This window comes from Pongo abelii, chromosome 14 (genome assembly GCF_028885655.2).
Source record: "Pongo abelii isolate AG06213 chromosome 14, NHGRI_mPonAbe1-v2.0_pri, whole genome shotgun sequence".
In the NCBI taxonomy this organism is placed as follows: Eukaryota; Metazoa; Chordata; class Mammalia; order Primates; family Hominidae; genus Pongo; species Pongo abelii.
In genome coordinates this window covers 58,387,000-58,410,060 of record NC_071999.2, presented here as the reverse complement: position 1 = coordinate 58,410,060, position 23,061 = coordinate 58,387,000, and the positions used below count along the sequence as shown (strand labels likewise).

At 40.0% G+C, this 23,061-nt stretch overlaps 1 long non-coding RNA gene across 1 annotated transcript in view; it reads right to left on the bottom strand.

Annotated features, from left to right (window-relative positions):
- Positions 1 to 23,061, bottom strand: part of LOC134759853 (uncharacterized) — an 89,870-nt gene that overhangs the window by 58,986 nt on the left and 7,823 nt on the right. Inside the window, exon 3 of the long non-coding RNA XR_010136701.1 lies at positions 20,410 to 20,517. This is a non-coding gene — a long non-coding RNA (uncharacterized LOC134759853). The remainder of the gene's footprint in view (positions 1 to 20,409; positions 20,518 to 23,061) is intronic.

Here is a 23,061-nt window from a genome sequence, read left to right as displayed (position 1 = left end):
AGTCCCAGCACTTTGGGAGGCCAAGGCAGGTGGATCACGAGGTCAGGAGATCAAGACCATCCTGGCCAACATTGTGAAACTCCGTCTCTACTAAAAATACAAAATTAGCCAGGCATGGTGGCAGGCACCCGTTGTCCCAGCTACTCAGGAGGTTGAGGCAGGAGAATCGCTTGAACCCAGGAGGCAGAGGTTGCAGTAAGCTGAGATCATGCCATTGCACTCCAGCCTGGGTGACAGAGCAAGACTCTGTCTCAAAGAAAAAAAAAAAAAAAAAAAAAATTCATTATTCTCAAGGAACTTACAGTCTGAAGGCAAGGGGATATAGAAACACAACCAGAATGCAGAGAGGAATGTACAGATGTTAAAACTACAGAATGAAAGCAAAACGCTATAGGAACAGAAACTGGATAGTAATGATCTAAATAGGGTTATTACGAAGATTAAATGGGAAAAAAAAAAGATGAAATTTGAAAGGAGTCATTTAATGTGATAAGAATATCAGAATGACCAGGCACAGTGGCTTATGCCTACAATCCCAGCACTTTAGGAGGCCAAGGTGGGCAGATCACTTGAGGTCAGGAGTTCGAGACCAGCCTGACCAACATGGTGAAACCCTGTCTCTACTAAAAATACAAAAATTAGCTGGGCGTGGTGGTGGGCACCTGTAATCCCAGCTACTCAGGAGGCTGAGGCAGGAGAATCGCTTGAACCCGGGAGGTGGAGGTTGCAGTGAGCCAAGATCACACCACTGCACTCCAGCCTGGCGACAGAGCAAGACTCTGTCTAAAATAAATAAATAAATAAATAAATAAAATTTAAAAAATAAAAATAAAAATCAGGAACAAAGACATAGAAAGGGACAAGAAGTTCAAGAGAATTTGCAGAATGATGGAAAGTTTGGGTGGGTACGACATAGGGTATATGTGATGGAAGTGAGGTGGGAAAAACAAAGTGGGCTGTGGCTGAGGGCAGGGAACCTGCAGGCTTTGCTGAGGTGTCCAGACTGAACCTTAAGGGCATGTGGGGAAGCAAAACTTCACCAGAGAAAATGAGCCTGATCCCTACAGAAGCACGTGCTCCAAGGGAGCCAGAGCAAAGGGAAGCCAACAGAAGTTCTCGCCGCAGCATGTGCCTTGATGAAACCCTTTTCGCATCTCTTAATCTCTGCTTGCTTCAGCATCTCAGACTCTTGATTGAATAAGCCCTCCAGGGATAATGCTTCTATCAACTGTGCCTCAAAAGTGATATCTAACATTTTACCCTCTTTAAGTGCATTTCATTACAAGTAGTTACCTTACTCCCCTCCAATTCTCAAAGGCACTGGGGAATGATAAAGGAAGAGAAGTAAGGACTTAGGTATTTGAGGTTTATGTTTCTAAGTGATGTTTTTAAACCCATGTCTAGTTTTATCAAGAGAAGAAATCAGGCAATTTTTCACAGAGTGAAGATAATGGCTTATGCCTGTGGCAGTTAAAGTACCTCCCAGCTCCCCTCTCTCTTTTTCTGGCTTTAATACTGACAACAGCAGCACTAAACCTCCACCAGACAAAGGGTGACACCATCAGCAGACTGTTTTACCAAGATAAGAATAAAAGTGAAAAAAAGTCTTTATGCTCTAAGCACCTATGTTTTATTCGATGATAGCAAGAATCCCATCTATTAGCTTTTTGGAAAGTGGGTTTCTAGTTGACGTAATGGAAGCAGATTTTTAAGTCATCAGAAATAACACCAAAAATCCCCTTGGGTAAGACCTGTGTTCTCCTAGATTCCTTTTTGAAATCTGCTAATAGTTTAACTCTGTAATGCTATATGACTCAACATTTTTAATGTGGGGAGTTTGGATTCCCACGTATCTTCCTACTACACATAATGACATCATTTCTGTGATATTATTTCATTTTCTTTCTTATTTATTTATTTATTTATTTATTTCTAGACAGGGTCTCGCTCTTTCTCCCAGCTGGAGCGCAGTGATGCAATTATAGCTCACTGCGGCCTTGACCTCCTGGATTCACATAATCCTCCCACCTCAGCCTCCTGTGTAGCTGGGACCATAGGGGCATGCCACCATGACAGGCTATTTTTTAAAAAAAAATTTGTAGAGATGGGGTTTCCCCATGTTGCCCAAGCTGGTCTCCAACTCCTGAGCTCAAGCAATCTTCCCATCTCGGCCTCCCAAACTCCTGGGATTACAGGTGTCTTTAACCACACACCCACCCACGCACCCACCCACTCACACACACACACAAACACACACACACACATAAAATACATAATAATTTCTGCATTATTTATATAGGGCCTTTGTAGCTGTGCATCTATTGACTTACATATTAAAATATGTTGACTGATGTAGAATCCTGGTGGTTGGGGGAGGCAGGGACAGAGCAACCTCCTCAAGGGGATTTTGTTGTCCAAAAAAAAAGATCTCTTTATTATTAACGGATCTCCTCCCACCTTATAAATTCATATCTCAGTTGTCTATAAGTCGATACATTTGGTTAGGGTTCCTTTTCACTTCCTGACAGTTGCTCAAAGAAATTTTCATAACCTCTGGGTTCGAAGACTTGCTTCTCTTTGAACTCCTAGTCTCTGAACTTCAGGTTGGGGACACATGGGTCACATGTATGAAGATTTTTTATTTTTGTGTTGTGTCTTTCCCCTTAAACAGTAAATTTTTATCTTCTCCATGTGTCCATAGCAAACATTAGACACAATAAATATTATAATGAATTGTATAAGAGGAAGAAAAATTGAAATCTGTGAACTTAGAACAGTATCAGTTTTGTGAAGAACTCCAAGTTATATCAATACGCCAAGCATATTTAGACAGGCAAAGAAAATGGTCATGCTGTCCAAAACACCAGTCTGATCCTATCTCCCCCAACTTAGAAACTTTCAGTAGCTTAACATTGCACTTAGAATAAATCCAAATGTCTTCCCATGACTAGGAATGCCCTGCCTGCTCAGATCTTCTGTCCATTACGCATCACTCTTTCCTTCTGCCCGTACACCGTCCGCACACTCAAGTACATTTTCAGTTCTTCCAATATATCCAGGTTTTCCCCACTGTCAGGTTATTGTGCCCATTGCTTGGAAGGCTCTCACCTTCCCTGAGGCCAATATTTTCATAACCAACTCCTTTTATTTTAGGTGTCAACAAAAAGGTGACCTTCTCAGAGACCTTTTCTTATTACCTAAATTAAGTAAAACACTGTGTTTGTTGTTTGATGGTTTTCTTGTTTTATAATCTCAGCCTCTTACTGGCTTTCTCCATGGGCCTTAAATGCATCTTTTCAATCCATCTATTTCTGTATAGCCTTACTGTGCACAAGTGCATGTGTGTTTCTGTCTCTCATAGAATGTCTGCTCCATGAAGACAGCACCCCTTTCAGTTTTGCTCACTACTCTATCCTTAGCAACTAGCACAGGGCCTGTAAAATGTCTGTTGATTTTAAAATTGAAGAGTAGGTGCCAGGCCCCTGGAACTCTACTGTTTCCTTCTAAACTCCATCTCTGGGGGAACATGTCTAATAAAAACATTTTAAAACATCTTCTGACCTAGGTTTTTCACACTATTCTTGGAGCAATGAGTCATTAACGTCTCTAGCATGAGGATCAAGTGACTGGCTACTTGGACCAGTGGAGGGATTTAAGTATACTCTATCTGTAAGTACAATTGTAGGTCATTTGGTGAGTATAAAATTGCATACTTAAATGGAGCACTCCCTTTTGGAAATTTGGCTCATTAGTAAGCTGAGGAGTAATGGAGTGTGATCACAGCTTCAATGCTTTCCTTGGAGTCAGTGGCACCTTGGGAATGCTCTCTAATAACTAATCCCAACTTGCTAGCAGCAGGACCCGCCCCCACTTTAGGAACTGAAAACCCCTGCCTGAGGGCAACAGCCATATGCCTTGCTCCGGGCCTGCTTTGTTTCACAGAATTACAGACCTTTCTCTCAGCCTCCAAAGCACATTGCTGCTTATTTAGATAATAAAGAACAATCTAAATATCAACCACATGGAATGTTCAGTGCCAGATGCATGCTCTCAAGCTGTCAAAAAAAAGATCTCTTTATTATTAACGGATCTCCTCCCACCTTATAAATTCATATCTCAGTTCTGTACGTTGATACATTTGGTTAGGGTTCATTTTCACTTCTCAACAGTTGCTTTCCTTGTTTAAAATCCTCAGAAGTTCATACTATACGGAGATGAAATGCACAAAGTCCCTAGAAAATTTAACTGAAAAGGCAATGGCTATGTCTGTCAGTTTTTATCAGAAACCTCAGTTCCTATTCCTAGTGCTGCATGTCTTGCTTTCAGAAGTACACCAAAGGTCAGCTGGAATTCAAGTCTCATCAAGTTACCCCTAATCGTAAAGAAGGCACACTCTAGATTTTGAACAACTAACAAGTGTTTTGGCACTTCTCGAGTTGCTCTCAAGGCAGGTCATGTTTGTTGACAGTGTAATAACCACATAAATGTACTTTAGTTGTCCAATTGAAACTTTACTGAATTGATGCCTTTCTGAGTAGAGTCAGTACTCTTGGAAAGTTTGGCATTGCTAAAAACTGAAATAAAGTGTTAGTGTAATTACAGTCTTGAAAGGGCAGCCACACAGGTTTTACAACAATATTAGCAGCACCAACAGTAAATATTTGAAGCAACTACAAAAATTGAACGCTCTAGTTTAGGCAAAAGATGTGTACACTAAAAGTTAGAAGACAATATAAGGTAAGAGCTCATAAGCAAGTGAAAGTATGAAACTTCCATTCCTTAAACTTTACAGTGGCATCCTATTACACCTAAAAAAGCAACTAAGCTCATTATCAGGGCCTATACAACCCCCACGTGATTATTCAACACCACTTCTCCAACCTCTTGTTCTCCTGCTCTCTCCTCATCCACTCCATGCCAAGCTTGTTTCTGCCCCAGGACCTTTGCACTTGCTGTTCTCCCTGACTGAAAGTTTATTACTTCAGATGGAAGAAAAGACCTAAGCTCACACAGTATCCTCTTTTCTCACCACCCCCCACCTCTGTTTCATTTCCTTCACAGTGTTTATCATAGTCTGAAATGATCTTATTTACTTATTTGTTATTAGTTTATTATTTGTCTCTTTGCTCCAGAATGCAAGCTCCATGGGGGCAGAGATTTTGCATGTACTATTGTCTGCTATATATGTAGAACCTATATCTGCCACACTGTGTTTGTGTGGTTTTTGTTTGTTTTTGAGACAGGGTCTCACTGTCACCCAGGCCGGAGTACAGTGGCATGATTATAGCTCAATGCAGTCTTGAACTTCTGGCTCAAGCAATCCTCCTGCCTTAGCCTTCCAAGTAGCTGGAACTACAAGCACACACCACCATACCTAGCTAATTTAAAAAAATTTCTTTAGAGATGGGGTCTTGCTGTGTTGGCCAGGCTAGTCTCAAACTCCTGAGCTCCAGCAATCTTCCCACCTCAAACTCCCCAAGAGCTGGGATTACAGGCATAAGCCACTGCACCCAGCCACACTGTGTGTTTAATAGATGTTTGTTGAATGCATAAATTAATAATAAATAAAATATCAATAATAGTAGCAAATACCTTAACACTTCTATGTATTAAAGAATAGCATTAAACCACGATATGAGAAAAGTATAAAATAGATGGAATAGATACAAGGACTAGAGCAGTTCAGGAGAGAAGGAAACCTTATGGGACAAACCCACCAGAAAAGCAACCTGTAAAGAAAGGGTAAATGTGGGGACAGAAGGCTTGGAGAAATGGATTTACTGGAATAAATAGGAAGGAAGAAGCAATACATACAGCATGTTGGGGGTCACATAAATCAACCAGAAGTTGTAGAAGAGAGTTCAAGTAGGAAAATAACGGGAAAGAAGATCAGAGCCTATAGCGCAGAAGACACTGAATGTTAGGTCACAAAAAATGATAGCATTGTTGAGGGTTATGAACATAGATAATAAAATGACAGATGATGAAGAAAATGGTCCCCATAATTACCAAAAAGTGTTGCCTGTGGGTACGGGTAAGTGTTGCCTTCTTCTGATGTCACAAGGGAACTTAATCATAGCAGGCTGCACAGGAAGTTTCTAGAGCACTGGCAACCCTGTTTTTGTTGATTGGATTAGTGCTTATACACGTGTCTGTCTTACAAGTATTCTTTAAATTATGTGTGTGTGTGTGTGTGTGTGTATGTGTGTGTATGCTTTTTTATGTGTATGCTATCTTTCAGAAGAAGTCATATAATTTTTTTAAAGGCACTAAAACAAAATAAGAAGGATAGGCATCGGTGTCAGACTTCCTGGGCCTAAATGTCAGTTTTGCCACTTATAAGTTCTGTGTTCTATAGCGTATTACTTAATTCCTCTGAGCCTCAGTTTTCCCCTGAAGAACAGTTATCCCTGAAAATGGGGATAATATACCACTACCTCCATGGGTTTTCATGATAATTAAATTAAATAATATAGGTAAATCATCCAGTAGAGTGCCTGGCAGGTTATTTGTTCATATTAATTTTGTGGGATTTTGTATCCCAAATTGCATTTATTGGAATCATATCTTCACTATGTTGTCTATCCATAAACCAAAGAATGTGCCATGTTACTGCTGAAAAGGCACTCATATACCTAAGGAGAGTTGGTTGACAACACTCCATCCCAGCAATCTGCCTATGTCCCGAAGCAATATATCACAGATGCTCCAGTGACTTAAAGTTTGAAGATTCATGAGCATGCAGAGAGGCCTCTAAGATGCAATGTATTCTAAAATGGATTATTACCTAACCATGATCGAACTGAAACCGGCCCACTACTCCCATAGACTGTTCTTTTGGATCAACATAGAAATTGGCCCTTCTGCTGTTAAAGCTTGAAACCTGTATTTGTTTTATCTTGAGTTCCTTCTTCAGGAAAGGACCTTCAAGCCTCTCAAAAAAAGTATCAAAGAAATGATCAGGGCACCAGATGTCTCCTTTTCCCTCCCTAGTTCTTGTTTTCTTACACTTTGTTACATTTCTTCCCTGCTATATAAACCCCTAGTTTTAGTCAGTCAGGGAGATGAATCTGAGACTGAGCTCCCATCCTCTCAACTGCAGCACCCAACTAAAGCCTTCTTGCCTGGTAATACTTGTAGTTTTGGTGATTGGCTTTCTGTGCAGTGAACAGACAGATCTAGACTGAATCCTTGGTGTTTCGGCAACATAACTTCAAACTAAATTTGAAAAACTGTGAGACTGATGTGTCAATTATACAATTGTTAATCATTTATTTTTATGTCTATACCATCTAAAATCATATCATGATATACACACACAACAATGTTGCTGCTTTCCACAGTAAGGATTTTGAAAAATTTAACGTGTAGATAGCACTTACTATGGGACAAGCCTGTTTTAGGCATTTTATAAATATTAATTCATTTAGTCCTCATAATGGCCCTTTGAGATATTGAAGGTTTTAACGTACAGGAGTGGTAAGAGTCCAGGTCAAAAATCATGTCAATGTATCAGGATCACCTGGTATATTAGTTTTCTAGGGCTATTGTATCACAGTGAGACAAACTAGATGTCTTAACACAACTTACTGTCTCACAGTTCTAGAGATTAAATATGCAAGGCCAAGTTGTTGGCAGGGCTAGTTCTTTCTGAGGGCTGTGAAGAAGAATTTCTTACATGCCCCTCCCATAGCTTCTGTTGATCTCTGGCAATTTTTGGCATTCCTTGCCTTATAGAAGCATCATCTTGATCTCTGCCTTCACATAGTATTCTCCCTATGCACATGTATGTGTCCAAATATCCACTTTTTATACGAACACCAAACATATTGGACTAAGGACCTATCCTACTCTAGCACGAACTCATCTAAATCTACCTAATTACATCTATAATGACCCTATTTCCAGATGAGTTCACATTATAAGGTACTAGGGGTTAGGACATCATCATATGAATCTGGAGAGATACAATTCATCCTATAACACCTGGTAAGCTGTTAAAGAATCCAGTGTGATACCTATTCAATCAGAAATTCTGGGGGTGGGGCCTGTTTTGTAATAAACTCCTTGGGTAATTATGGTGCAGCCATCTTGTGGCAAGTCCATACAGTTATACTTGGAAACAATCAATATAGCCAAGGGGATAATATGCAGAGTTTCTTAGCAATGCAAAGGGGGGTATGACTGTGAAGAATGCATGAACCAGACTTAAAGAATATTTGAGTGGATGGAAAAGTAAAGAATAGGGTCCAGTAATGTTTGAGGATTCAAGTCTTAGTGGGAGGAAAGGATTACAAAAATGTTGAATAATTCCAGAAGAGAAAATGATTTCCTCCTTCAACAACTGAAATCAGTATGTATGAAGTGCTCAGTGAGTGAAGTCATCGCCCTAGGTACCAGAAATCCAAAGACGAATGAGATGCCCTGCCTTACCCCAAGGAGTTCACAACCTATTGGGGAAGGGGGCAGATAAAAAATTAAAATACAGGCCAGGTGCGGTGGCTCACACCTGTAATCCCAGCACCTTGGGAGGCCAAGGCGGGTGGATCACAAGGTCAGGAGTTCAAGACCAGCCTGGCCAAGATGGTGAAACCCCATCGCTACTAAAAATACAAAAATTAGCTGGGTGTGGTGGTGGGCACCTGTAATTTCAGCTACTCAACAGGCTGAGGCAGAGAATTGCTTGAACCTGGGAGGTTGAGGTTGCAGTGAGCTGAGATCATGCTACTGCACTCCAGCCTGAGTGACAGAGCGAGACTCCATCTCAAAAATAAAATAAAATAAAATACAATTTGATAAGGACTATAATTCAGATGACCAAGCTCCTATGGAGGAAACCAGGGAAAGATGGTGGGTTTCTTTATAGTCACTCAGAGGTGACTTCAGGCTCAGGCATTCAGGAGGCTTAGACTGAAGAGAAATCCAATCTATTGACATCTTGTCCTACAGAATAAAGGTGAATCAAAAGTGGGACCCACATTCAGTCTTGGTACAAACAGGACCCAGATGGAGGACTGCTGTTCTTGTTTCTGCTTATTGTACAGGAATGTGCAGAAGTAATGGAAAATATTCAGCGTGCCAGGTGGATGTCATCCCTGTGATGATTCTTCCCTTTTACAGGTTAAATGCTTTTGTTTTTGTTTGTTTTTCCCAGTTTCTGTTCTCTCTGATATCTTTCTGCTAAGATATTCAATATCAAGTAGAAACTTACTGAGTTTTTGTAAAGAAACAAATATAATAGATGGCAAAGAAATTCATGGAACTTCAGGAATTATCTGCCAAGTCATTGTCATCCCTACTCCTCCAGAATGGTGTGTTTGCTATGGAAACAAGTCATATTAAAATCAGAAGTTAGTACTCCAGTAATATTCAATGGAGCCTTTTCTAGGATTTTTTTTTTTTTATCTTTGGAAGTCTGTCTACAAGTTGGCAAGAGGAGATTATATGTGTTTATCTCTTGTAGTTTTCCAATTTATTTAGAAAAGGGATATAGATCTGAGCAAAACGTAGGTGGCTGCAGAGAGCAGGAGAAGCATCTTTCCACATTTTTCCTCTTGTTCCTGGTTGCTCCTGAGTAAAGCTGTTGCTGATCTATGCAGATAGACCACATAGACCTGCCGGAGTTGGGAAAGAATAATTATTGCTATTCCACAGCTTTTATATACTTAGGTTTACATTTTCTTTCCAAAGATCTTACAGTACTTATTTATGGATTTATTATTGCACTAGCTTTCTATTGCTGCAGTAAATAAATTACCCAAACAGGGGCTTATCACAACACAAGCTTATTATCTTATAGTTCTGTAGGTTAGAAATCTGACCAGCCACACTGGATAAAAGTGTATTTGTCAAGGTGCTGCCAGGGCTGTGTTCCCTTCTGGAGCCTCTAGGGGAGGATTAGTTTCCTTGCTTTATCTACCAGGCTACCTGCATTCCTTGGTTTACAGCCCCTTCCTCCATCTTCAAAACATATCACTCAAATCTCTGCTTTTATAGTCATACTTTTTCTGATTCAGTTCCTCCTGTTTTCTTCTTATAAGAACGCTTGTAATTATATTGAGCTCACTCAATAATCCAGAATAATCTTCCTATCTCAAGATCCTTAATTTAGTAACATCAGCAAAGTCCTTTTGCCATAAAAAATAATATAATCCCAAATTCTGGGGATTAGGACATGGGAATCTTTGGAGAATGAGGGGAAATTATTCATATACCACCCTAAGGAGCTGTTTACAAGTTTTTGGTTCTCTTGATTTTCAGCCTTACCCTACTCCAAGAAGAGCATATCTTCATCTCATGGAGAGAACCCATTAGCCATCCCTGAATAACACATTTGACTCCAGTTTGCACAGGCTGCAGAAAGCCAGACTCCTAGCAACCACCAAATGGATGTTTCAGCTAAGATATGCAGTTTTTTAAAGGAGGAAGGCAGATATGATTAATAACTTACTGAAATTAAGTATGTCTTTGCACCATTAAGCTTCAGTGTAAATTTCTTGTGTCTCCCGCAGAGCTTAGCATATTGTCTTGTACATAGTAGATATAGAGTAAGTTTAATTAATATTAATTTTAAGAGTGAAATAGCTTGTTACAAAAATAACTGCAATTTTACATGCCAATATCTTTGCATGGCAGTATCGCAATTAATTGTTTAAAAGGATTTTAGTCAGATTGCAGGGACATAAAAACACTCATTTGCAGTTATTACTGGAAAAGTGGGAGAAACTCCCACTTCAACATGGTCCTCTAAACTTCTTAAATAACAAATTGAAACAAAAAACAAATAGAAACGTGCATTTATAAAAAATGCACACCTTTAGAAGTATTTTATATAGGCATATTTTTCTAAATATTTACTTGAATGCTTGACAGTGACAAGTGAAGGTAAAATATTTTAAGGTGAATTGACCATTTTCCTGGCACAGGAAAGTGTAGCCTGTGAAACTAGAGGTGTTAACTCAATGCTACTCAAACAACGTTTTATCTTCTGCTTGCCATCCCCTCCTACTCTTTCTAAAATAAATGTGTGGTAATTGAGCCTTGTTCATTTTGTTTCATTTTCTATGAAAATCAAGTCCCATTCATATCTCTACATCCTACAAGTTAGTTGTAAATCTAGACATAGATAAGAACAAACTCATTTCCAATAATATACTTAAATTTTCCCCCACAAAGCAATGAAAATAATAATAATAATAAACATGGATTCAAAATTTTCCCCAACCACTCCATCTCACGCCACATACGAAAGTAGCAGCCATTCTCACCACCACCAAACATTTCTGGGTCTAGCAATCTCTTCATAGAATCTTAAGGGGAAAAAACATTTTTCTTACATACTCTTTAAAATTAATAGTATAAAATACATTTTCTTTCTGAGAGTGGGAGAATGAAATTTAAAAAAAATGCTTATTTGTTCTCTCTGCTGAAAATATCTAACATTAGAAGAAGAAACTTTGGTTTCCACAGAAAATATTGGCTTCCCTATTAGCCATCTGCTAGATGGTGGGAATGTTCTGTGTGGCTTTCTCAGCTGGAACATTTGGAAAATGAATACATTGTTGCAAAAACTCACATTGTTGGCCATAATGTTTGTGATAATGTTGTTGACTTACCAGATGTCCTGGAAATTCCTGGGGTAGAAGTATCTCCAGTCCTTCCAAATCCCTCTGTCATGTTGCAGAATGGTGTTTGATATATACAATTCTAGCTATTTCTCATTGTTTACTATGGAAATTTTCATTCAGTCAATCATTCTGTAGACTAACACAAGATGGAAATAGATACCGTGGAACATGTTATCCCCACTTGTACACCTGTACATAAAAGACCTATTATTTACCATTTTTCAAAATAATTTCTTCTCCAACCCCAACTATATACATACATCTATCCATAGTTAAGATTAGATAGCATGACCTTCATTGTGCTTATCTCCAGCTGGTAAAGAAGCAACAAAGTCTGACAGTTGAATGCTCTGCTCACTCATGCCTGAGAAGTTTGTTCAAAACGTGAATAACCCCTGTTTTCAGTCTGGGCCTTCCCTTTTAAAATTAGATTAATGGAGTGATGAATAAAGTAAAAAAGTCTTCTACACTTTTGCATGCAAACAGATTAGATTTTGCCTCTTGCAAATGGAATTATCTCTTACCAGTCTGTTTCTCTACCTGTTTTCGTTTAAAGCAAAAGAATACTCTGAGCAGAATGAGAATGTGTTCTAAGTGGGGATTCATTTTAATACTCCATAGAATTCTGACTGCCGTACGTATGATTATTCTGACATAATCGTGTATGACTATATGTACTTGCCAAACTACACTTCATCATTAATTTTAACTTTTACTTCTATCAGAAGGATATAACATGAGGGTTTATATCCCCAGAGGTTTTTAAAGGACAACAATTTATCTTTGAGGCCCCTGTTCCACCACACAACTCCATTTCATTTTCTTCTTGGATTTTGCATACTGCCACAGCAAGTAGGTGGCTCATCCACTCCTATATCACTCATCTTTACGAGCATCCTCTGACTTGTCCATCCTCTGGCCTGGTGCTCTGCCATCAGTGTGCACAATTGCTACTGAGATAACTCTGTCCCAAAGGCGCCTTTGGGTCTGGTGGTTGTTGCTGTTGCTTACAGACAGGGGAATACCTGATAAGCTATTTATGGCATATATTCTTAAATAGACCTCACAGCCATCTTATTGTTACCAAAACACCAGGGGTTCTGTCTAGGTCCTGCTGCTCACAAAATAGAAAGCCAGTCACTGAGACGAGTATTGCCAGGGAAGAAGGCTTTCATTGTGTGTGCTGCAGTGAAGGAGATGGGAGATCAGTCTCAAAAGCATCTCCCTGACTGACTAAAATTAGGGTTTAAATAGCAGGGAAGAAATGTAATGACATAGAGGAAAACAGGAATTAGGGAGAGGTAAGGAAGAAGAGTTGGTAAACAGGAAGAGCAGGTGGTCACTTAGGCAATCATGACAGGTGAGGCGTCTGGTGTCTCATTGTCCAGATGCGGCAATATGATAAGTTTCAGTTTCTTTATACTATCTGGATGGCCTGATGGTTGATTTCCTAAGAAAGGAACTCAGATAAGACAAATACAACTTTCTTAAGTTTTAAGACTGGGAGTACTATCTTCTGTGTTTATTGAAAAGAACCATTAAATATCAGTTGTATGGGACAATTAGGTTGGTCTCACCTCACTGGGCTTCTCCATCGTAGGAGTGATATGTTTTGGCTCTGGGTCCCCACCCAAATCTTATGTTGAATTGTAATCCCCAATGTTGGGGGAGGGACCTTGTGGGAGGTGATTGAATCATGAGGGCAGACTTCCCCCTTGCTATTCTCATGACAGTGAGTGAGTTCTCATGAGATCTTGTTGTTGCTGGGCACAGTGGCTCACACCTGTAATCCCAGCACTATGGGAAGCAGAGGCGGGTGGATCACCTGAGGTCAGGAGTTGGAGACCAGCCTGGCCAACATGGTGAAACCCTGTTTCTACTAAAAATACAAAAATTAGCCAGGTGTGGTGGCAGACACCTATAATCCCAGCTACTCGGGAGACTGAGGCAGGAGAATCACTTGATCCTGGGGGGTGGAGGTTGCAGTGAGCTGAGATCATGCCATTATACTCCAGCCTGGGTGACAGAGCAAGACTCCATCTCCAAAAAAAACAAAACAAAACAAAAAAACAGAACATGTGTAGCACTTCCCCCTTCACTCTCTCTCTCTTTCTCTCCTGATGCCATGTGAAGACATGCTTGCTTTTCCTTCACTCTTCCGCCATGATTGTAAGTTTCCTGAAGGCCTCCCCAGCCATACCTTCTGTACAGCCTGTGGAACTGTTAGTCCATTAAACCATTTTTCTTTATAAATTACCCAGTTTCAGGTAGTTCTTTGTAGAAGTCTGAGAACAGACTAATACAGGGAGTCTCCATTATAGAAAATGGGCTTAATCACCCTTTTCCTTAGCTTTTATACGCCCTTCTTAGGTTGTACTGCCTCTTCATCACCCCTCCTGCAAACAAAGCCCACAACATATCTCCTGGTCCCACTGAGGTCCCTTTTCTCACTTCCCCTTCATCCCTTTTCATTCCCCTTTATTACCTTTCATTCCACCTTGGTGAATTCACTAATCTGGAGGGCATTGCCTATATAAGAACAATCTCCTTAAACAGACAAGGTTTGAGAACCTAAATACTTATATGGCTTTTTTTTTCCTCATCCTTCCCCTGAGGTGAAAATTACAAAGCCAACTATTTGCTTGAATGCAGAACTGGAGTTGGGAAAGAAAATACAGGAAAGAGAAATTTTAGATCATGTTCATATCTAAAAAATATTATGCCACCACTTAACTGTAATCAGAACAGAGAAATAAACAGAAGAAAAGGCCAAAATGGAGGAAGGAGAGTTGATAAGTTTAATCAGCAATTTTCTGCTGTTCAATGAACTTTGCTCGAACTACCTTTTATAGAGGTTGCTATCACTATAACACACTTCCAGATTCATGGTCCCTGCCACACCATGTTCAAGTAAATCCAGTCCCCCTACTTAAAACTTTGAATTTGGTAATAATTGTCAAGAGTTATTTAACCTATGATTGACTTAATGAATAAATACAAATTAGTGGCAAGAAAAATACTGATCACCCTACGTTTTTGTCCTTCAACACCATATGTCGTTCTTACGAAAAGCTTTTTTTAATTCATAAGTGTCCTCTTTCCTTTGGGAATATCTACATAAAAAGAAATATTATGGAAATGTAAGAATAAAGAATATACATATCTGTCACCTGGGGAGATTTCACAGCTATATATACCCCTCCCCAGACAAACTGGATCAGAATCTCTAAGGTAAGCATCTATACCATTGGCATGTTTTAAAGCTCCTCAGGTGATTCTAGCACACTCATTCCTACCTACATCTCCCATTTATACAGGTAGGTTGTGATTTCTCTAAAATACATCATCATATGTAAAAGAGACAGCTTAAAACCACTTCTCCTGACCCTTTGTTATAGAGTTCATTCGTTTCACCATACCCAACCAAATCTCAACACCAAAAGGTTCTTCTGGAGTTTATTTCAATGTCGAATAGAACACATGGAAATACTGTCAAATTTTACTCACGTGGTTTCCCACTTTAAAAGCTGTAACTTTTGTTCTTATTTCCCCAAAGAATGACTCCATAGCCTACCAACCCCACCCCATCCACATGTTTGATAAATGTTAACCAACACATTTATGAGATGGCATTCCATTCCAAAATGACATTTAAAAGCTCTGGAGCTTAATTGCTGTGGATAGCCATCAATCATCACTGGGATGCCGTGGGATGGTGGACTTTGAGGTGTGCCATCCATCTCGTGGAGCTATTGTGGCTGGCTGGCTGCCTCCCTCTCTTCGTCCTGGGTGATGGGGCTGATGGAGATCTGCTGCTGCACTTTTGAAGTGCTGCCTGTTCTCTCACCTGTTCTGCATGACTACTGAACTGAGCCGTGTTGTGACAGTCTGCCTGCTCTTCCCTGTTCAGATTAATGAATACAGCTTTAGCTGTTAATTCAAAGCTAGTCAAGCTTATATCCAACAATTAGAGACCAATTTTCATATTCAGTTTGAGTGTATGTGTAGAAGCGTGTGGGACAGCAATGCAATTTGGCATAATTTTTTATATCTAGGGCAAACCAGAAGAAGAAGGAAGAGTAAGGGACTCTGAAGATAGTACCTGAAATTCTCATTGAGCCTGGCTACAATGAAATGTTTCAAGCCTCAACATCTTTGCAAGCTACAACAATGTGACCCTGGGGGTTTGAGCTTCCTGCCCTGCAGCCAGACTGTAATCCATCAAAAATAATAAGCACACACGGCAGGCCCCTGTGCACATCTACCTTCAAGGAAGGTCAGCAGCTAAGCTGGCATTTCAAGAAGCTCTAGAGTCAGTACCCATACTCTCCTACTCCTCCTTTCTGCCACAATAAGAAATGAAATACTTACTTATACATAGACTTATGTACATGACCTCATATGCCTCTGTTCAAGATCATCCAGGGCAATGGAGACTTAGTACTTAATTCTCAACCCTGGATTATCCTCCCTGATAAAGCAAAGGCTACACATGCCCCCATCTTGCATGGAAAAGCTATGTATGGACCCCAGATGCTAAATCTGTCAAAATACATTCTTACTAGAATTTGTACCTACAGAAAGGGGAAAACAAACCTGGCCAGAGTATTCCTGCCCTAGTTACTGTTGGGAGGGGAAGTTCAGAGGAGCATATGTCTATTCAAGGTATATAATACCTTTGTCCTGGGATTTGAAATCTCCCTTTCGCCATTTTGACTGATATTCTTAAAGTGAGGGGCCTGTGACTGAAGCACAATACGCAGCAGCTGATAGTATGTTTGGTAACCTTGATGACTCTAGTTGCTTTCCTTATTAAATTTCTTTTCATTCTACTTTATTTAGCAGTCATCTCTAGTGTTACACTAGCTCAGCCATGCAATGGAATTGTTGTCCTTCTTTAGGCAGTGTACCCATGGGGACCATGTGGAAATGGCAGCGGTCATTGCAGTTTGAATATCTCCACTCGGGAGGCAAAACACAGGCAGAGTCAAGGGCAACACATGCAATAGCTATTTTTCTGGATCTCTATTTTGCTCAAATGTTTGCAGTTTCTGTTTAGTGTTTGTAAAGGGTGTCTATTATCTTGTCTGTAACCTAGTAATTAAAAAGACCTAACTTACAGACTGGATGCTAGGAATAAATGAGATAAATGTAAAGCACTTAGTACAATGTAGAGTGCATAGACAGAATTTAATAAATGATAGAGTGGAAAATATGTCAATAATTGTTCCTGTGTTTTTCGAAGTTTGTTTCTAATTGGGGACATATATACAAAACAATTGAATTGGTAAATAGACGCTTGTAGACTAAGAGCTAGCTATGATCAAAGTTGAAAATCAAAGTTACTTTAATAGAGAATAACTGGGAGTGAGGGGGCTGTTTTGGATAGGGCAGTCAGGGTAAGCTATGCTGAGAAGATGCCATTTAAGCTGAGACCAGAGAAGGAAGAGCCAGAAGAGCTGGGTGAGTGGGATTCCATGCACAGCAAACAGAAATTACGAAGCCTATGAGGTGGGAAACGGATGAGAGTGGCTGGGATTTGGAGAGAGATGGGTGAGAATGGGGTGAGATGAGGCCATTTTGATTGTACTCCAAGTACCTGCTACTCAAAGTGTGGTCCACACACCACCTGGGAGCTTGTTGGAAGGGCAAAAACTTGAATGCCACCCCAGACCACCAAGTAAGAATTTGCACTTTAACAAAAACCCCTGGGTGATCTCTTTGCAATTTTGAGATTAATAAGACTGGCTTAGGAAGTCACTGAAAACTTTACACAGCATAGTGGTGCGATCTGCTTTATATTTTTTAAAGAATCATTTCAGATGTTATGGCAAACATGGATTAGAGGGCAGTGTTTTTATTGCTATTTTATTACTCCTTTTGAAGTCTTCTGCCTAGTTTACTGCTCCTTCCAAGACTGGATCCTGCTGCAATCTGGCCATCTTCCACCTGAAATCCAGCCCAGTTGGCTCCAGCCCTGTGTTTCTGCTTATGCATTGCTCAGTGCCCCTGCCTACCTCCCTTGTACTTTTGAGGGTCATGGCTCTTGTATTCACCATATCCAAGCTCTGCCCACCACATTAGAAACCTCCACCCTTGTACATCCTGATGAATGCCTCTGAGGCCAGAGACAGTGCCTGCCTTTGACTGTGCATGCCACACCTTCAGCTGGTTCTTCCAGACCCAGTCTCTGCCTCTGAGGTGGTTTCATGCTACATCCTTCTGTTCCCACTGCATGCCTCTTCCATGCCCCAGAAACTCAGGGACCATGTAAAAGAATGAGCATTCCACATGACTTTAATTAGATTCCAAAGATGAGAAAGGAGTTCATACATAAATTCTAGCCACCCTTATATTAAAAAATAAAACTTTTTAATCGATTGTTGGGGGGAGCTGTTAATGAGCTAACTATTTTTAATTTAATATTTGACAGTAATTGCAACAGAATTACATTTAAAAAGACAGGAACCTCTATGGGTTTTTAGCAGGCAAATGAGGTAACAGAACAGTTTCTGTTAAGGAACTGAAATATAATCAAAGGAGCCTTCATGCCTGTGGCTGAGTCTGAGTGACAAGACTACCAACAGTAACCCCCAAAGACGGATGATACTGGTTGTCTGGAATAAGAAACAAAATACAAGATTTCCCTGTGCTTGGCATAGAACAATCTAAACGCAGGGCCTGATGGAGTACGTAGGTTGTTGAGGATGGTTGGAGATCTTGTTCAGCTAAAGCTGTCAAGGAGGCTGGGAGCCAAGGGAATAAAAGGCACTGCTTAATGAGTTCTAATAGAAGTTAACAGGTAACTTTCACAGTGATGCTACGAGTAGATGTAATCCCTCTCCATTATATGGCAATAATAAGGAATACTTTTTTCTCATTCCATGTGTGCTCTGGAGAGGAAAAAAAAGCAGTTCGTGTTGCTGCTCACCATCCTCTCAGAGCGGCATCATAAAACTCAGTCCTTATATTAGCAAGGTTCAATCAGACCCATGAAATGAGGGCAGTATTAAAAGAGGTGTTTCGATGAGGGATAGAGGCGGGACGGTGGGAGCATTGTAAGCGTTTAATCAGGTCACAATTGCATTTCATCCTAGGGCTGCCATGGGAGATCTGAGTTAGGCAGCTGGGAGTATCGAAGAGGCATGGCTCCAAAATTGTCTTCATTATGCACTTTCTTGAAATCCTCTGAAGAAGCTCACCTTTCTCACCTCAAATGGCTGTGTCATCACCTTTATTTCGGCTCTAACTCTGGCTTTAATGGATTTTCTGAGCTTCCAGCTTTGAAACCATGTAGAAAGAACGACCTCAACTGAGTACCATAGCTGTTACTCAGATCAAATGTCATCAGTCCTCAGGGACAGCTTTAACTTCAGAATGATGTTCAAATTTGGACAGTTTAAAGCCAAGCAGATAGATTCTATATATTTTCAATGGTCTCTAGAAGAGGCATCAGAAAGAAGACTCTTATTTTCTCTCAGTTTAACACTATATTTGTTATTAAAAAAACAAATAGGTCAAATGCCATTTTTATACAATTTTATGTGGGGAAAGAATGTGAGAAGTAAGAAAAATAGTTAACAAAATATTCACATTGCTATATAAGGAAAAGGAATCTTTGGATACAAAGTTCATATTTGACAGGTAATGTGACAATAAAAGAGGGAAAAACATGAATTAAAATGCAATGAAAAGTTCATACTCTCTGTGCACAGAGAAATAAGTGAATGTCCTTAAATTGATCAGTTCTCTAGCTGGAAGAAGGGCTTCAAATGATTGATGGATGTGTGATGCTTTTTTTTAAAAACATATATGTTGAACTACAGTGAGATTAATCTAAGTCATTTTTCAAAGAATATATAAATGAATTTCTAATATACTGTGCTTTGCATACAGTAAGAAGTTAAAAGTGCCTTTAAGATTAATTCAAAACTAAGGGATAGATTGATAATAGAGAACTATGTACTGTACATATTTAGTATGAGGAAAAAATGCTCTAAATATTGGAGTTAACTTGAGAGTTAAACCTAAAAGATGGTGTCAGACTGAGGCACATTGTGCAGAGAGCCAGTAACAGTCATCACAGTGACAAACCACTGGGTGAATCCTCAAATTCTCATCAATGAAACCTAGCAGACCCATCACCAATTACACATGGCAAGATATAGGTTTTTATAAAATGTTGAAACAGACCCAAATTGCATGCAAAAATGTAATTCTCCAAATCAACTGCTCATGAAAATTACATGGGAAGTTTCTGAGAGAAGAGACGTTAAGATCCACTCTACAGGCTGGGCGTGGTGGCTAACGCCTGTAATCCCAGCACTTTGGGAGGCTGAGGCAGGCAGATCATGAGGTCTGGAGATCAAGAACATCCTGGCTAACATGGTGAAACCCTGTCTCTACTAAAAAAAATACAAAAAAATTAGCCAGGTGTGGTGGTGGGCACCTGTAGTCCCAGCTACTTGGGAGGCTGAGGCAGGAGAATGGCGTGAACCTGGGAGGTGGAGCTTGCAGTGAGCCAAGATCATGCCACTGCACTCTAGCCTGGGCGACAGAGCAAGACTCCATCTCAAAAAAATAAATAAATAAAAGATCCACTCTACACTGACTGAATCAGAACCATAGTTTGGACCCTGGAATATTTCCTGTAGTTCAAATCCTCTGCTTCTTTTTCAGCTGAATCAGCATATTTTTTGATGCCAAAAAAAAAGGAAGGGGCACCATGTTTATAGTTGTAGTGCCTGCTACAGCTACTGAATGAAAAACTTTGCAAGCATACCTGGACTGTGCCCACGATCAGTGATTGGGAATGACTGATGCAGAACATAAGCTTCGTGAAGACAGAAACTATCTTCTCCACCGTTGTTTTCAGATGCTTACAAGGTACCTGCCAAATAATGGGTGATCACAAAACATTCATTGAATTAATTAGGGGATTGGGGGACCTGCAACTATCTATTGCTGTTTTTTTCTCTCTTTCATGTAAAATTGAAGATTTATGAATGTCACATCCAGAGGCAATACAGGCCAGCCACAGTGGCTCAGGCCTGTAATCCCAGCACTTTGGGAGGCCAAGGCGGGTGGATCACCTGAGGTCAGGAGTTTGAGACCAGCCTAGCCAACATGGTGAAGCTCTATCTCTACTAAAAATACAAAAATTAGCCAGGCGTGGTGGCAGACACCTGTAATCCTAGCTACATGGGAGGCTGAGGCAGGAGAATGGCATGAACCGAGGAGGCAGATGTTGCAGTGAGCCCAGATTGCTCCACTGCACTCCAGCCTGGGGAAAGGGTGAGACTCTGTCTCAACAAAACAAAAAAACAAAACAAAACAAAACAAAGGCAGAGGCAATACAAAGAGGATCAGAGTGGAAAGTCTTTCATACCCACATTTTGTAAGGTGTCAGAACATCTGGACCCACGAAACTTGCCTGCATTGACTTTTGAGACCTACACAAATTATTCAGCTTTGTATCTTCCCTTGTGCTTACAACAACCACAGGCTCATAGGAGGTGTACAATGAATAGCATTCATTGAACTAATCAATGTATTCACTTTCACAGTCATTAAGGTAATTTAGATTCATTAGTTACAAGGACAAATTTTGTAGTAGATCTCTTCTGATTTTTTTCAAATAAATGGACACTAAAAAGAACCTATGAACTATATTTAAGCTATATGAATCTCACATTAATTCACACAACTCATAGATCAAGAGAAAGCTATTTTAAGTTTCTTAAAAGGCTTAACATTTTAAATTTTTTATCAGTCCTTCATTAAATCAATAGAAATGAAAGCATGTAAAAGCCCAAGGAGTTTCTCCATAATATCCAACATGATTTACCCATTTCTGTGGATTTGCCAGCCAGACAGAGTAAGAAGTAGAATTATATATTCTATCTTAGGATTTCTGTCAGCTTTCATTATCCACGGCACCACGTGACAGAGTTCTTCTGATCAATGGGATATAAGCACAAGTATTGTAGCCAATTTCTGCATCATCATCTTAAAAATAAAGCTGCCTGTCTTGACTTCTTCTCTTTTTTTGTTTCTACTGGATGGCATCTGGACTTGTCAATGACCTAGCTTCAACTAAATAGACATGGACAACACTCTGAAAGAGGATGGAGCCACATGATTGAAGGAATTTGGGACTCTGAATAACTATCGTAAGCAGAGTCTTACCTACAATCCTGAACTGCTCGCCCTTGGTCTACATGTGAACAAAATAATCTTCTGCCTTGATTGAGTCTCTGTATATGTGGGGTTTTTGTTTAAGTAGAGCATTACTAAATATTATACTTCCTATTCCAAGATTCCATAATTTCATATATATCTGACAGGCCAAACATCTCATGTTTCTTCTACAAGGAGTACGGGTTGCCAGTTTTCCCCAAAGTATACTGTATGGCTTAAAGCAAGTATTCTACTTTGTTATCCTACACAGCTGACAACCAGCAATAGAAAATGTTCTCAGGCAATTGCGCCAAATACAGTAGTGAAAAAGGTGAGACCAGGAAGCTAAAAATATTATGATACACAACATTTTTGACCTGGATATATCATCTGAAGGTGCATTTTGTTTGGCATACTGTAAAGACATTCTTAGTGACAAGAAACAATATTTGTGAGACTATTTCTGGTCATGTGCCTAGAGTTAATTAGCAAACTTCCAACTTACCGTGCGTGCAAATTTCAAAGTTCAAGAAGTGGCAATTTGCCCACATAAACCTTATGCAGCTTTCATTGTTTTGTCAGATCTGCTTATTTAAATGCACAAATTAAGTACTATGTGTTGTACCTACTTAAAAATATGGTATGATTCCTTGGAAGAAGTGAAAATTAAAATGTCAGAAAGAAAAAAGCTTTGCCATCTTACCCTCAAAGGGTGCCATGGGATAAAAGTCAATTTTGGAAATGTGTTGGCTACCAGGCCAAATGTGGCAACAAAATCTAATGCTTCTGTTAGATCCATCCCACCCCAACTCTCTCTCTCTCTCTCTGTCTGTCTTCCCCAGATGCCCTAAAAGAAAAGTCTATGTTTGTTGGGCATTGAGAACACATGAGCTTCAGGGATACAATTGTGTCCAGAATTGGTGGGTTCTTGGTCTCCCTGACTTCAAGAATGAAGCCCCAGACCCTCGCGGTGAGTGTTACAGTTCTTAAACATGGTGTGTCCGGAGTTTGTTCCTTCAGATGTTCAGATGTGTCCAGAGTTTCTTCCTTCTGGTGGGTTCATGGTCTTGCTGACTTCAGGAGTGAAGCTGCAGACCTTTGCAGTGAGTGTTACAACTCATAAAGGCAGCATGGACCCAAAGAGTGAGCAGCAGCAAGATTTATTGCAAAGGGTTAAAGAACTAAGCTTCCAAAGCGTGGAAGGGGACCCAAGTGGGTTGCCACTGCAGCCTCTGGCAGCCTGTTTTTATTCCCT